Source organism: Lissotriton helveticus, chromosome 4_1 (assembly GCF_964261635.1).
Source record: "Lissotriton helveticus chromosome 4_1, aLisHel1.1, whole genome shotgun sequence".
NCBI lineage: Eukaryota > Metazoa > Chordata > Amphibia > Caudata > Salamandridae > Lissotriton > Lissotriton helveticus.
This window is the reverse complement of record NC_136063.1, coordinates 185116440-185134216: the sequence shown is the minus strand read 5'-3', so window position 1 is coordinate 185134216 and position 17777 is coordinate 185116440.

Here is a 17777-nt window from a genome sequence, read left to right as displayed (position 1 = left end):
AGGAGTGATGCATCGCTTGTTTTTCACTTGGAACTTTTGTCGCATCTACAGGTACTTTGGGCTGAACGTGACACATTATTTTGACGCAAACCCTAGAACTCTTTTAAAATCATATTCCTGAACTGTGTATGTTGGATTTTTGGTGTTTTGGTTATGTTGTAGTTTAGATAAAGATACTTTATTTTTCTAAACTGGTGTGGAGTCCATTTGTAGTGTTTTCACTGTGTTACTGTGAGTATTGGTAAAAATACTTTACATATTGCCTTTGATAAGCCTGTCTGCTCGTGCCAAGCTACCAAGGGGTGAGCAGGGATAATCTAAAGAGTGTATCCCCCTTACCCGAACTAGAAGCAAGGGTCTCTATTTGGACATTGGTACCTACCTCTGCCAACTAGAGCCCCCCAGATCTAACTGTGGTGGTCAGCCGTGAGGATTTGAACTTGTGTTTGTGCTTGACCCACAGTAATTGGTGTACATCACTAGTTTAGTGCAGACCACTATGCAACCACATACTGTGTTGTGATTTTTAGTTCTATTTTTGAGTAACTCTTCAAAGCATCATGTCTCAGCATGGGAAGTCAACAAGTGAGCCAGCAGAATTGGAGTTTTGCATTGAGGATCTGTATTCATACAAAGATGAAATGCTCAAACAATTCTGCAAGGATCGTGCTTGCCCGGTGAAAGGCAGCTCTAGTAAGGACGAGCTACAGAGAGCCTTGAAGGCCTGGTGGGAGGCCCAAGATGGAAATGATACAAGTGGAAGGGATGGTTTTCAACCTCAAGATTTGCCTTTGAGCAACCCAGGCTCAAGGCCTGACAGCAACCATTCCAGTAGGGGTTTCACTCCAGAAGAGTTAGAGGAGAATCAAAGAGTGAGAAGCCATGAATTGGAAGTCATGAGGATAAAGATGAAGCAATTGGAAGTATAGAAAAAGACAGAGAAAGGGTGGCAGAGGAGAGCAGGAATGCTCGTGCCCTGGAGGAGAAGAAATTGCTTTTGGCTCACGAGTTGAGCATGAGAGAACTGGATATCAAGGCCAAGCAGGCGGAGTCCGGTTCCAATGGTGGCAGCGCACAGCCAGTGCAGGTGGGTAAAGTATATATTCCCAAGGATTTGGTACAGAATTATAATAGGAGTGAGGATATCAATGCCTGGTTTACCTCGTATGAGATTGCTTTGAGAATGAATGGTGTGCCTGAACAGCATTGGGGGGCGGGCCTGTTGAAACCTTTTGAGGCTTCTGGGAGGAGTGCTCTAGAGCCCTTAGAATTAGCAGGTGCCATGACCTATCCCAATATGAAGGAGGCCCTATGTCTCAGGTATGGACTTACTCCAGAACCGTATAGACTGCAGTTTAGTAACTCCAAGAAGAAAGTCTGAGACTTGGATGGAGTGTGTGAATCTGTACTCGTGTGCACTGGAAGGTTGGACAAAGAGCAGCAAAGTAACTGATTATAAGGGGTTGTTGCATTTAATTAGTTGGGAGCACTTGAGTAGTCTATGTGTTCCAGAGCTGCGCCAGCATCTTTTAGACAGCAAGCTGACAAACCCCATGGAGCTCGCTAAGGAGGCGGACCGCTGGACCAGTACCAGGGTCCACAGAGGAATTGTGGGTACCACAGCCAAAGGTGGGAAGGGTCCCCAGCAGAAGATTGGGGGGGGTAAGGGTAACCAAAAGGAGTTCTCTCAAGGGCCCCAAAATAGTTCCCAGGGAAAGGAGTCCCAACCCCCCAAACCTAGGCCAATCTGGACCCCTACCTGCTATCACTGCAATGAGGTGGGACACATTGCCCCAAGAAACCTCCAGCACCCACTGGTGCTCCAAAACCTGGTTTAGTGAGTATATCTTTGGGAGAGGATTTAATTTCCAGTGAAGGGGAGGGACCAGCAGTAATGACCCTTGTCTCTTTAGGAGATCGAGAGATGGTCCAGGAAACCTACCTGCCCGATAACACTAAGAAATACGGGCAGTGGGTGACCATCAATGGGAGGAAGATGGAGGTTCTGAGAGACACAGGAGCCAGGGTGACATCTGTAAGGTCTCAGTGGGTGTCTGAAGAGCAGGTCATTCCCAATGTACTTCACCCAGTAGTTGCAGCTGACAACTTGGTGCGCCTCTGTAAGGTGGCGCAGGTTCCCTTTGAGTGGAGCGGGGTCTCAGGTCTCTTGAAGGTTGTTGTGAGTCCATCCATGCCTGTAGACTGTCTGCTAGGTAATGACCTGGAGAGTTCCCCATGGAAGGAGGTGGAACACCAGGCTCATATTGAGATGTTGGGTCTGCCTGAGTGGATCTGTGTGACCACTCGGTCTATGGCAGCCAGTAGGGGTGATTCAGCAGACCTGGAGCCTGAAACAGTGGCCCAGGGGCCTGCCAAGAAGAGAAAGGGCAGAGAGCGTGGGAAACCAGCCCCAGCCATTCCCACGGTCCAGGAAGAAGCAGAACCTGAGGGGGATGCCCTGGAGCCTACAGGGGAACAGGTGGCCGAACTGGGAGACCTGCCCGAACTGACCCATTGGCAGCATGAAGGTGGCCCCTCCAGGGAGGAGTTCTGTAAGGCGCAGATGGAATGCCCTTCTCTCATTGGTGTGCGGCAACAGGCTGCAGACCAGGCAGCAGGTGGCGAGTCTAAGGATCATCTCATTTACTGGGAAGATGGTTTACTTTATAGTGAGCCTATGGTCGCTGAGCCCGGTGCAGCCCATATGCTGGTGGTACCCGAGCGCTTCAAGGCCTTCCTAATGGGTCTGGCTCATGATGTGCCTCTCGCAGGACATCTAGGGCAAGACAAGACCTTCCAAAGGCTCATCACCCACTTCTGGCCCCAGATGAAGAAGCACGTTGGTACATTCTGCAGGACTTGCCAGACTTGTCAGGCAAGTGGCAAGAGCGGAGGAAAGTGCAAGGCACCCCTCCAACCCTTTCCTACGGTGAGCACCCCTTTTGAGAGGGTGGGCATTAACATTGTGGGGCCACTGGACCCCAAGACAGCCTTAGGCAACAGGTTCATCCTGGTCTTGGTGGACCATGCCACCCGGTATCCGGAAGCTGTCCCTCTCTGGACAATCGCAGCACTCGTAGTGGGACGTGCATTAATGGGGATCTTTTCCCGTGTGGGATTCCCCAGAGAGGTGGTCTCCGTCCAGGGTACCAACTTCATCTCTAGTTACATGAAGTCTTTATGGGAGGAGTGTGGAGTAACTTATAAGTTCACCACTCCTTACCATCCTCAAGGAAACGGTTTGGTTGAAAGGTTCAACCGAACTCTGAAAGGTATGATAATGGGCCTTGCAGAGCCCATGAGGCGGAAGTGGGACGTCTTTCTACCATGCCTGTTGTTTGCCTACAGGGGGGTGCCTCAGAAGTCCTTAGGGTTAAATCCCTTTGAACTTCTGTATGGCCACCCTCTCACTCTGGTAAAAGAGGGTTGGGAGAAATCCCCCAGTAAAACCCTCCAGGATGTGTTCAGCTACATGCTGGCCTTCCGCAACCAGACACAGCGCTTCAGGAAGCTTACTCAGGAGAACCTAGAAGCTAGCCAGGAAGAAATGAAAAGATTGTAGGACCAGAATGCCACTCTGGTTGAACTTCAACCTGGGCAGAAGGTGTGGTTGATGGCACCATTGGAGCCTTGTGCGCTCCAATACAAGTGGACTGGGCCATATGAGGTAGTGGAGCGCAAGAGCGAAGTAACCTACCTGGTTAACTTGCAGACTCCCAGGCAACCCCTGAGGGTCTTACATGTGAACCGCCTCAAACCTCACTTTGAGGGGTCTGATGTGACAATGCTCCTGGCTACAGATGCTGGAATGGAAGAGGACAGTGATCCTCGGCCTGACCTCCTGGCAGCCAAGGAGCAAGATGGGTCAGTGGTAAGTATGGGCAAAATTTGCGAATTCGCGGTCCGCGAATTCGTGCAAAATTGCAAAAAAAGTCAGTGAGTTCGCCAATTTTACCGCAAACTCACGGATTTTTGTGCCATTTGCACAAATATGTGACCACGTGTGCCTGTAACTTTGCCAGCGCGCCAAAAGGCGCCGAGGTCCCTTGAGTGAGCTGGCCATTATAGTGGGGACGGGCGGGAAGACGTTTCATACCGCTAGTGTGGGGTGGATGGGGTCAAACGGGCGGGGCTTCTATGCGAGGTCATATGCATCTTGTTTATAAAGAGTCAGAGACCGAGCAGAGCAGCAGATGAGGAGAAAGCAGTCTCCTGGTCACAGGAGCTACACGGGGATGGTGCTCGGGAAACTCATGGATGCAAAAATACGTTTGGCACAGGACCCCAGAATCCTTCAGATGTCCAAGATAGCTCTGGACATCGCCATAGCTTGGTACAAAGCCATTCTGATCTTGCTCAGGCGGTTCAGGCGCATGCAGCTGCTGCTGCTGGACAATGTCCCATCTCATACTAAACTGCCCCGTACAGGCATATGCTGGCGCTAGGCAGTAGGGTGCAGTGGCATGCGGGTGCTCCACGCCTGGTACATGGGCATACCGGTGCCAGGGGGGACTCGTGTTTGTTGGTGCTGTGTAGCAAGTTATGACTTTACATTTTAACTGCACCAGATGGTGGTACCACCTACACGGATCAGGAGCATCCAGGCACCAGACTTCATGGTGCAAGAGCATAATGGTGCTGTGCGGTATGGGTATATATGTACTGGGGGCAGGGGGACACTTAGCACAATGTGTGCTCACACCCAGAGGGCTCCCAGGCAATTGAGCACAAATGATTTTCACACTGAGAGGGCTCTGGGGCAGTTCAGCAGCACAGGGGCTCACACCCACTGGGCCCCGGGGCAGTTCGGTAGCACGTGGGCTCACAACCCCTGGGCAGCTCAGCAGCGCAGGGGCTCACATCCACAGGGCTCCCGGGCAGTTTAGCAGCGCCACCCTCTGGTTCATCACTGCCACCCTCTGGTTCATCACTGCCACCCTCTGGTTCACCACTGCCACCCTCTGGTTCATCACTGCCACCCTCTGGTTCACCACTGCCACCCTCTGGTTCACCACTGTCACCCTCTGGTTCATCACTGCCAGCCTCTGGTTCATCACTGCCAGCCTCTGGTTCATCACAGCACCCTCTGGTTCACCACTGCCACCCTCTGGTTCACCACTGCCACCCTCTGGTTCACCACTGCCATCCTCTGGTTCATCACAGCACCCTCTGGTTCACCACTGCCACCCTCTGGTTCACCACTGACACCCTCTGCTTCATCACTGCCACCGTCTAGTTCATCACTGCCACCCTCTGATTCACCACTGCCACCCTCTGGTTCACCACTGCCACCCTCTGGTCCATCACAGCACCCTCTGGGTCACCACTGCCACCCTCTGGTTTACCACTGACACCCTCTGGTTCACCCCTGCCACCATCTGGTTTATCACAGCACCCTCTGGTTCACCACTGCCACCCTCTAGTTCATCACAGCACCCTCTGGTTCACCACTGCCACCCTCTGGTTCACCATTGACACCCTCTGGTTCACCCCTGCCACCATCTGGTTCATCACAGCACCCTCTGGTTCACCACTGTCACCCTCTAGTTCACCACTGCCACCCTCTGGTTTACAATTGCCACCCTCTGGTTCACCACTGCCACCATCTGGTTCACCACTGCCACCCTCTGGTTCACATCTGCCACCCTTTGGTTCATCACTGCCAACCTCTGGTTCACCACTGCCATCCTCTGGTTCACCCCTGCCACCCTCTGGTTCACCACTGCCACCCTCAGGTTCATCACTGCCACCCTCTGGTTCACCACTGCCACCTTCTGGTTCATCAGTCACCCTCTGGTTCACCACTGCCACCCTCTGGTTCATCACTGCCACCCTCTGGTTCACCACTGCCACCCTCTGGTTCATCACTGCCACCCTCTGGTTCACCACTGCCACCCTTTGGTTCATCAGTCACCCTCTGGTTCACCACTGCCACCCTCTGGTTCATCACTGCCACCCTCCGGTTCACCACTGTCACCCTCTGGTTCATCACTGCCACCCTCTGGTTCATCACAGCACCCTCTGGTTCACCTCTGCCACCCTCTGGTTCACCACTGACAACCTCTGGTTCACCACCGCCACTCTCTGGTTCACCACTGCCACCCTCTGGTTCATCACTGCCACCGTCTAGTTCATCACTGCCACCCTCTGGTTCACCACTGCCACCCTCTGGTTCACCACTGCCACCCTCTGGTTCACCACTGACACCCTCTGGTTCACCCCTGCCACCATCTGGTTCATCACAGCACCCTCTGGTTCACCACTGCCACCCTCTGGTTCATCACAGCACCCTCTGGTTCACCACTGCCATCCTCTGGTTCACCACTGCCACCCTCTGGTTCACCCCTGCCACCATCTGGTTCATCACAGCACCCTCTGGTTCACCACTGGCACCCTCTGGTTCACCACTGTCACCCTCTGGTTCATCACTGCCACCTTCTGGTTCACCACTGCCACCCTCTGGTTCACCCCTGCCACCATCTGGTTCATCACTGCCACACTCTGGTTCACCCCTGCCACCATCTGGTTCATCACAGCACCCTCTGGTTCACCACTGTCACCCTCTGGTTCACCACTGTCACCCTCTGGTTCATCACTGCCACCTTCTGGTTCACCACTGCCACCCTCTTGTTCACCCCTGCCACCATCTGGTTCATCACTGCCACCCTCTGGTTCACCACTGCCGCCCTCTGGTTCACCACTGCCACCCTCTGGTTCATCACAGCACCCTCTGGTTCACCACTGCCACCCTCTGGTTCACCACTGACACCCTCTGGTTCACCCCTGCCACCATCTGGTTCATCACAGCACCCTCTGGTTCACCACTGCCACCCTCTGGTTCATCACAGCACCCTCTGGTTCACCACTGCCATCCTCTGGTTCACCACTGCCACCCTCTGGTTCACCCCTGCCACCATCTGGTTCATCACAGCACCCTCTGGTTCACCACTGGCACCCTCTGGTTCACCACTGTCACCCTCTGGTTCATCACTGCCACCTTCTGGTTCACCACTGCCACCCTCTGGTTCACCCCTGCCACCATCTGGTTCATCACTGCCACCCTCTGGTTCACCCCTGCCACCATCTGGTTCATCACAGCACCCTCTGGTTCACCACTGTCACCCTCTGGTTCACCACTGTCACCCTCTGGTTCATCACTGCCACCTTCTGGTTCACCACTGCCACCCTCTTGTTCACCCCTGCCACCATCTGGTTCATCACTGCCACCCTCTGGTTCACCACTGCCGCCCTCTGGTTCACCACTGCCACCCTCTGGTTCATCACAGCACCCTCTGGTTCACCACTGCCACCCTCTGGTTCACCACTGACACCCTCTGGTTCACCCCTGCCACTATCTGGTTCATCACAGCACCCTCTGGTTCATCACTGCCACCCTCTGGTTCATCACAGCACCCTCTGGTTCACCACTGCCATCCTCTGGTTCACCACTGCCACCCTCTGGTTCACCCCTGCCACCATCTGGTTCATCACAGCACCCTCTGGTTCACCACTGGCACCCTCTGGTTCACCACTGTCACCCTCTGGTTCATCACTGCCACCTTCTGGTTCACCACTGCCACCATCTGGTTCATCACTGCCACCCTCTGGTTCACCCCTGCCACCATCTGGTTCATCACAGCACCCTCTGGTTCACCACTGTCACCCTCTGGTTCACCACTGTCACCCTCTGGTTCATCACTGCCACCTTCTGGTTCACCACTGCCACCCTCTTGTTCACCCCTGCCACCATATGGTTCATCACTGCCACCCTCTGGTTCACCACTGCCGCCCTCTGGTTCACCACTGCCACCCTCTGGTTCATCACTGCCACCCTCTGGTTCACCACTGCCACCCATTGGTTCATCACTGTCACCCTCTGGTTCACCACTGCCACCCTCTGGTTCATCACCTCAACCCTCTGGTTCACCACTGCCACCCTCTGGTTCATCACTGTCACCCTCTGGTTCATCACTGCCACCCTCTGGTTCATCACAGCACCCGCTGGTTCACCACTGCCACCCTCTGGTTCACCACTGCCACCCTCTGGTTCACCACTGCCACCCTCTGGTTCATCACTGCCACCCTCTGGATCACCACTGCCACCCTCTGGTTCATCACTGTCACCCTCTGGTTCATCACCTGCCACCCTCTGGTTCACCACTGCCACCCTCTAGTTCACCACTGCCACCCTCTGGTTCACCACTGCCACCCTCTGGTTCATCACAGCACCCTCTGGTTCACAACTGCACCTTCTGGTTCATCACAGCACCCTCTGGTTCACCACTGTAGAATATGGGGAGAAAGCACACCTGCCAAACCTCAACCGGGGGCTGGTTAATGTGTTACTGAATTTGAGCTTCAAGTCTGGCACCTGCTTCCTTATCTGTAAGTGCTTCCTGTTGTGGTTTAATTTTTGTGACAGCCTGGAGCATTGTGCCATACTTGTAACTATTCTCTGACCCTGCTTCGAAGGACAGAGCAGGGTCAGAGAATAGTTGCAAGTAGGCAACAACTTTGGAGGCGCCGCTCAGGAAGCACTTACAGGGTTACAGCAGGTGCCCAAGATGAAGTTAATTTCTTTGTAACCATTTTGTAAATGGTTACAAAGAAATTAGCTTCAAGTTAAAACATAAACGGCAACCCAAAAATGCAAATAGTAGAAAGATCAGGTTTATAACCCCCTATAGTACGGTCAGTACTGACATTTATAGAATATTAAACAAGCATTGGCATCTGCTTGTAGAAGACACTACTCTACAAGAAAAAAAGGGAATAAGCCAACTATTACCTTTCTAAAGGGAAGAATTCTCAGACAAGAACTTTGTCTGAGTTATATTCCCCCAAAAAAACAGACTAACTGGTTTCCACCTACACCAAAAGGTTTTTTCAGATGCGGCTTGTGCTGTATTTGTTGTTTTGCAATGAATAAGACTACCAAATTCCAATATAATAGCATGAAGACATATGAAATTAATCAATTTATCAATTGCAACTCAACACATGTCGTGTACTGTTTAAAGTGTATCTGTAACCAGATCTACATTGGCAGCACTACGAGGCCCCTAAAAGAGAGGATCCAAGAACACTTCCGGGCCATAAGGAACAACAATCCACAATATCCTTTTGCAACACACTTTAACACGATACATAGCAACACAGAAATTCATAAAATAGGGTTTCATGGTATCGATATAGTTCCAGTGAGTAGTAGAGGTGGGAATAGAACCTCTAAACTACGACAAAAGGAAAGTAAATGGATCATATTATTGCGAGCCGTAGAAATGGGGATCAATGTAGATAAAGAGCTAGTGGAGTTTCTGTAGCCCATAAGAGTACCAAAGTACTTTTCTAAGCATCCTCTCATTGCTGTATAAAAGATCATAAATAGCAAATAAATAAGGTCATCCTTGATAGACTCTGAAAGCAAAAGTCTAATAAGGTATAATGAAAGGACATATCTAAATAAAGAGTGTTTGAGGCAGTTCTGATTTACTGAAAATGAGGGGTTTGGTTATTACTGAACGAATTTTGTAAAAGATAGAGTGTAATGATTTTATAGATTGATGTGGTGTGCGACGTCTTTTATAATAAGTGCGATACTATTATTCTGAAATGCATCTAACACACATGGAAATCTGTGGAGAAAAAGGCAATCATGTGGTGTTTTGTATACATGTGACTCATATGGACAGAATTGTGAGTAACATCGAATTGAGCTTACATAAGTATTCTGTATTTGTAAGTGATATACACCATATTTTTATTTATATAAAAAAAAATATATTTTTTCTAAAGTGATTGATAAATGATGATACACATGTGGGGTCGCGATGATCGCCGCGCATTTTCCAAATGTATCCAACCTAAAGAAAAAGAGCTGTAGCTATCTGCAGGCATTACGTTACATGTATTAATTAGCCGAACATTGAGAGATGGCCGCCGTGGTAGGCCGGGTTGTGAAGGACAAGAAGACGAAGTGTCCTTTGTTTATGTCGGCGGACGTAGTGGCGGGCAAAATAAAACAAACGATAGGTAAAGCGGAAGTCGATGCCACCGGATTGCAGGGACGGTGTTCGTTACGGACCTCTGTTAACGCTGAGGTAAGATTGCTTGACAATGGGACTGTTACGAGACAAGTTAAGTTAGGCATTAAAACTAAGGACCAGATTTATGGTAGAGTGGGTTAGTATGCGGGTGTATGAAGTCGAAGACGGCACATATACCCGAGTTGTAATGGAGCGTAACTGTTAATGGTCGCTGATATGGGTTATGAATTTGGATAAGGTACATGTGTACAAAGGCTGATATTTTTGAGTTTCAATGGGGATAACGTTATATTAGCTAGTGTCTTTAATTGGTTGATAGGGATGACAATGCTAGACAATTCATATAAATCAGGCACCTTTCTGAAGTGACATATTATTTAACCAACAGGTGGTGGAGCTTAACATGGTTCCACATTAATACTGTCACCGAGAAGACTGATTCGCTACACTACGTTTCTGAAATGAATAAAGGGATCCTGCAATAATATAACGACTGTTCAGGCTAAGGTACGAATTTGTCTTAAAATTGAGCTAAAGAAATCAGCAAAGTTTTTAATTTAAAATTTAAAATGATATTTCTGAAAATTGTGTCTTGTTTGTGAATTGCATTATAGATTAACTGGACAAGGACACAACAGTAGATTTTATAAACCTCGCACAGATACAGGAATTGAGATCTATGATTACACTATAAATAGGTGAGCTGAAATGTATTATTCTTGCCACATGCATGTGCGAGATTGTCTTAGATCTTTCATGGCACACATTCACTGACAGTCATTTCTCTTTCTGACACTGGGTATTTATTTAACTATGTGGTAGCGATTTTTCGCGTTTTTTTAATTGGCTGGCTCATTTTGTGAAATCATGCATGATAGAGTGGCACGGTGTTGAGTAACACTTATGGTTGGATTGTTTGGAGTGCGTGGCCTTCCTCGGTTTCCCCAGTGGGGTCATCACATGCAGTTCTCAACAAGCTCAATGTAATGGGGGTTGGTGGTAACTGCATGAATCATTCATACGGTGAGGGTTAAGGTGGTCACTATTCAAAATTACTTTGCATGATAAAGATGAAAAAGTTATCAATTAAGTGTTTATGTTTAAAAATCTGATTGAAACGCTTAGAATTTAGTATATGTATTTTTTCTTTTCTGTTTCATGTATGGTATACAGCCTTGAGAAAGCCCGAAGGGGGCGAAATGCGCGTCGGCTGTGGATCATAACGTTTGCAAAATAAAAGCTTGAATTTTCTACACCGTCTGGTTTTGTGGAAGTGGCTTCTGATCAAGGATATGGACTGTATGTCAAACGCTATAATAGCGAAGGGATCAAAGTGACTATTTTGGAGGTGCACTGGTGTTTTATCAACGTTGTGTTGACCTACAGCCCGAATTGAGGTTTGGGCAGGTGGTGACTGTTTGATGCCCTCGGTGGATGTCCATCCAACGCCAAAGTAGCACTCCGTATTGCTCATTGTGTGTAAAATTGAATTGACTTTTGACTAATGAGAACTAATGTTGATGTGCAAGTCAAAATAGCAAATCCACCTTTCTTTTGTATCTGATAGTAACCCTGTAAGTGCTTCATGTACTTCAGTTTTTGAAAATCCGTCCCGAATGCGATTTCGCGGATTTTTCTACAATTTCGCGAGATTCGCGGACTGCGAAATTGCAGAAAATCCGCAAATTCCGCGAACGGAATGGATTTTAGGCCCATGCTTAGTCACTGGATGGTGTGGTCCTCTCGGCCAACCGAACCCCAGAACAGCAGAGGGACTGTCGCCAGGTGTTAGGTCAGTTTGCCTCCCTTTTCTCCCTGAACCCAGGTGTCACCAATTGGTGCGTCCATGATGTGGACACTGGAGATAGTCTACCTGTGAAGCAGAAATTCTACAGGGTAGCTGACAAGGTCAGGGCCAGCATCAAGGAACAGGTTTCCAAGATGTTGGCACTAGGGGTGATTAAGCCCTCCAGCAGCCCCTGGGCTAGCCCAGTGGTCTTAGTGCCCAAACCTGCTGCACCCGGTGCCACTCCAGATCTTCGGTTTTGTGTGGACAAATGTGGGGCCTCTGGAAGTTGTTGCCTGCTATGTGGGGAGCTGGACAAGAAGAAAACAATTTTCACGCAACGCTCGCTTGGGGAGCGCATCTTCGACAGTGCGAGAGAATTCCCGTCGCCGCGAAGATCGTCACAGCGCCTGTTGCCACTGCAAGAACCAACACATTGTTTGCTTGTGGAGCACCGGTGCGGGAAGATTCCTATCGCTGCGAGTATTGTCGCAGAGCCTGTTGTCTCTGGGTGAGATCATCGCACCGCCTGCTTGCGGACTGCATCACGTCGCTGTGAACATCGTTGCAGAGCCAACGCACCAAGGGGCCGCGAGAGGAGAAGATCAACGCTGCACCGCGCATCGTCGCTGCACGGAGATCGTCGCCGTCCCGAAGATCGTCACATCGTGCCTGTGCGAGGCGCTTCCTACCAAACCTGCGCACTGGAATCCATACAAGGTATCGCATCCCTCCCCATACAGACCGGATTCGTCGCAACACGTCCGCTGCATGCAGCGGGGCTGTCACATCGTCTCCCCAGGGTCTCAAGAGTGACGCATCGCTTGTTTATCAATGCTGCTGCTTCCACTTGGAACTTTTGTCACATATCAGGTACTTTGGGCTAAACGTGACGCAACTGTGGATTATTTTGACGCAAACCCTAGAACTCTTTTAAAATCATTGCAACGAGTATCCCAATGAACACAGCAAAAACAAGTAGAACAAAGGTGTGTCACTATAGACACATGTATACTTCAAAGCAAAGCTGACAGAAAATACAAAAACATTTCTTTGTTTAGTGTAAACAGTTTGGTCTCTTTTAATTTCTTGAACAAGCCAGCCGACACGTGTTTCGTCGCATGTGGAAAAGTCTTTCTGTGACTCCTCAGGGCTGGGAAAGATACAAGGGACAACGATGGAACATATAAGATGATACATATACATGTTGTTGATTGCAACCTGTAGGTAGTGGAGAGCACCCAGCAATTTCCCTTAACCGAAAAACCCTTTTGCAAGTACATTATCTTTTAAAATCATATTCCTGAACTGTGTATGTTGGATATTTGTTGTTTTGGTCTTGTGTAGTTTAGATAAAGATATTGTATTTTTCTAAACTGGTGTGGAGTCCATTTGTGGTGTTTTCACTGTGTTACTGTGAGTGTTGGTACAAATACTTTACACATTGCCTTTGATAAGCCTCTTTGCTCGTGCCAAGCTACCAAGGGGGTGAGCAGGGGTTATCTAAAGAATGTATCCCCCTTACCCTGACTAGAAGCAAGGGTCTTTATTTGGACATTGGTACCTACCTCTGCCAACTAGAGCCCCTCAGATCTAACAATAAGGCATTTTAACCTAGTGATATCTGTGACCGCTGTGCTTTCGCTGAATTGCGAAATTTCATGAAACTACCGATGTCCGTGCAATGATAAGTCATTATCTGGTTGGATAATGACTGCCTTTACAAATGTTTAAGGCATCCATGTTGTTTTAAGGTCACTTTGCCAGTGTTCAGGCTAAGGGCCTTAGATATTGTTAAGAATCAGTAATCAGTTTTGTTTAGTAAAGCGGGAATAGGTAGGGAAAAATAATTATACGTTTCTATATATTTAAAAAAAGGAGTACTGCAGTACTAGCTAGGAAGTACCACAGCACTTAAAAAGAGAAAATGAAAGTGAATATATAAAAAAATTGAAAAAGCGCTATAATACGCTTTATTTCACCAATGTACTAGTGTACTTACGAATTTTAACATATTACATTCTGTAAAAAAAACTGACAGAGCCCAGTGGAAATACCTAAAAATACTGCGGAAATACCACACAACTTAAAAAAAAGAAACATTTCCTAAAAAAATTTGATACTTACTAGCAACTAGCGGAGTAATCCATAAAATTATTTATAAATATGTAAAAAAATATAATTACATTTCCCTACCTATTACCCCTTTAACTAAGTAGTAATAGGTAGGGAACAACAATAAAATCTACAACTTACCTAAATTTAAGGTCCTAAACAGAACACAGCAAAATTGTAGTAAAACTAATATGGCTGCCTTTTCATTCTCTAACAACAGCCATTACCTAATTATATCCTGCTTGTCATCAGGGGTGTGGCTCTACCGCTAAGGTAGAGGAGTGTCGCCCCACTGAACAGGTCATAAAGGAAAAAAAAATGATAATAACTCATTGTTATTATCATTTAAATTTTCCGTCCTTGCTCAGCGGGGTAGGGGAAGGGCGGGGCTGCTCTGCTCACAGAGCAGGGCAGGGTAGGAGTGGTTTGCCCACTTTAAGTGTGCATGACGCTTTGGCGCATTGAGGATGCAACCCCATGCGAAGGCACATACAGGGCTTATGATATGAATAGCAGTTATCATGTGCACACAATCAAGAAGAATATTTTTCGCACCTCAACTCCCATAATGCATCAGCACAGTTTCAATTGAACAGTTCAAACAGGACGTGCTATGTAGCATAAAAAGGAGCAACCGGAACTTCACACCTCTTCCCTGCCAATCATTTGATAAAGAAGTCCTATCTAAGAGACGCGTCAGGCATGACAGAGGAGCTGCTTTTGAAAGACATTTGCGTGTGGGATTACATCTGTACCAAATAAAGGCTTGAAGCTTTTAATTGGCTCGAGTGCTTCTCATTGAAGGGCAACAAGTGTTTTGGAATTGGAATATAAATATGTGTATGGCGTCAATTTGATTGACAAAGGCTTCAGTGAAGCCGAAACGCGTCTCTTTTTAGCGCGAGGTCGAGTGAGACCCAGAGAATAAAGAAGGCCACATACAAACTTCCTTGAGTACGAGCCTTTTTCCTTGCAGGAGAGGGATGGTGTGGTTATATATATATATATATATATATATATATATATATATATATATATATATATATATATATATATATATATATATATATATATATATTCACTGAAAAAACCATAGGTTTCACACTCGTTATAGTTAGGAATTAGCATTTAAAAAACCTTTGAAATTCACTGAAAAACCATAGGTTTCACACCAGTTATAGTTAGCTGAACATTTTACTCATACAAAACCATTGAAATTCCCACGTTATAGTTAGTTGGACTCACTATAACTCGTGCGCCTGCAATCCACTGCTGATGATGTCACATATTACATCATTCATGACATGGTCAGTGACATCACTGATGACATCACTGATGACATCTCAAATGACATCACTGATGACATCACTGATGACATCATCCAGTGTCTGTGTGTTTCTGTAAAGTTAAAATATGTTTAACATTTTGAAGAATGAGTGTATGTATGAGTGTCTGGATAAAGGATTTAGTAGGTGCGTGATTGACTGTATGAGTGGTTGATTAAATGTGTCTTACTGAATGCATGGGTTAGTGAGTAAACTGTTTGAATTTGTGCATCATTATGTCTGTTGTTGTGTAACCTGCTCCATGTATTGATTAGTAGTTATATGACTGGCTATATGGGTTATTCATTGGTTGCCCAAGTATTTGTATGTGAGGGTGAGTGTGTGTGTGGGTGGCTGGGAGGTGTGTGACTCTGTACATAGATGTGTGAGCAGTTGATTCACTTGGTGTATGGGTTCAAGAGTGCATGTGGAAACAGATGTATGGGCGGTTGATTGTGTGCATTGGTGTGTTGGTGAGTGAATGAATATCTCAGTGCTACATGTCCAAGTAAGTACATATGTAAAACACAGTGCATGTGAGAGTTGGCAATCTCATATGCGATTGTCAATGACTATACATGAGAGCCTGTGATTGCGTAAGTGACTGTATGGATCAATGTGTACTTGTATCAGTGATTGTAAAAGAGAGTAAGTATGTGTTAGTATATGTTTGAATAAGTAAGGTTATGTGTGTATAACTGTATAGATGAGGAAATGGGAGTGTGATTGATTCTTTGCATGACTGACTAGGTTTGTGAGTAACTCCATGGATGAATGGCACTGTGTGAGTGTCTGTATAGGTGTATGAGTGCATATGATAGTGTTGTATTGATGAGTGACTGTATGTAAGAGTGATTGTATGAGTGAATGAGTGGATGTGTGTGTAGACTTAGGAATCAGTGAGTGTGTATGTAGTAACTGGTATTGGTGTGTCAATGGTTTCAGGAATGGTAGTCTGTATTCAACACTGGATGTATCAAAGGTTAGATTAGAGTGTGATGAGGTGCATTATATTATCACATGGATGATGTCATCAGTGATGTCATCAGTGATGTCATTTGAGATGTCATCAGTGATGTCACTGACCATGTCATGAATGATGTAATATGTGACATCGTCAGCAGTGGATTGCGGGCGCGCGAGTTATAGTGAGTCCAACTAACTATAACTAACTATAACGTGGGAATTTCAATGGTTTTGTATGAGTAAAATGTTCAGCTAACTATAACTGATGTGAAACCTATGGTTTTTTTCAGTGAATTTCAAAGGTTTTTTAAATGCTAATTCCTAACTATAACGATTGTGAAACCTATGGTTTTTTAAGTGAATTTCAAAGGTTTTTAAAAAGCTAATTCCTTTGTATATCGACTTTGTAACCTATGATTTTTAAAGTGAATTATTATTTTTTTTAGTAGCTGTTTTTTATAACTATTAATTAATATATTTTTTTAAATTAATTTTTCAATGTATTTTTCATGTAGGTTTTTTTTTTAATCATTTTGTCTCGGAGCGCTCAGGGTGCGCGCACCGGTAAGCTCACCCGAGAGCGCAGCGAGAGCGCTATTCCCGCGTGCGAGAAAAAAAAAAGTTTGTATTTAAAGTAAAAAAATAATGCAAGACATTTAGTGGCATACTTATAAAACTAATATTTTTGATTTTAAATACCCGTATTTAACTTTAAACGTATTTCCGAACAGGTAGCAAAACGTCATTTAGACGCGCAGCATAAGCGCCCCCGGAAGCGCCTACTTTCGTGCTGCATAAGCGCCCCCGGAAGCGCTCCGGTGTGCGCAGCGTGAGCGCTTCAAGTCATGTGACCTTAAAATAACACTTTTCATTGGTTCTTTACAGGTTTTTTTTACAACTAATGAAAACCCCACCCATTTCCTTCTCTACCTCTTTCACTTTGGAGACAGCAAGGCCTGTTCCCTTCTGTTCCCTTCCCTTCTGTTCTTCAATTTAACGGAAAGAATGGCTGCCAGACCACCCAGCAGCGGTGAGGACTCTGATGAGTTCATCCAGGAGGAGCCTCCTCAGCCCAAGGTGAAGGAGCACTTTATATGGAAACATTTTACTATACCACCAGGTGTAAAAAAGATTAATGCTCCAAAGGTGGAGTGTAAAATTTGCCAAACAGTTCTTTCACGGGGTGACCCTAGAAGAAAGTACCGTTTTGGCAACTCCACAATGATCATCCATGTTCAGAGGAGGCACCCCCAGAACTATGCCCGGGAGAGTGTCAGGGACCTGGCACGTAATCCCCCAAGAGATGGCACCTCAACATCCACTTGAGGAGCAACAACATCATCCATGAGGGGAAGACCTGAGCAGCTGATCCCCAACATTCAGCCTGTTTTCAATGATATCACTATCACGTGTTAGCAGTGTGATGAACTGCTTTGCTACGGAGAACAGAGTATCATGAACATTGTACGCAGAAGGGAAGACCACCGCTGCCGTCCCCAGCCCTAATTTTCCCCGTTTGTTTTGCTCCTGTTGAGCAGT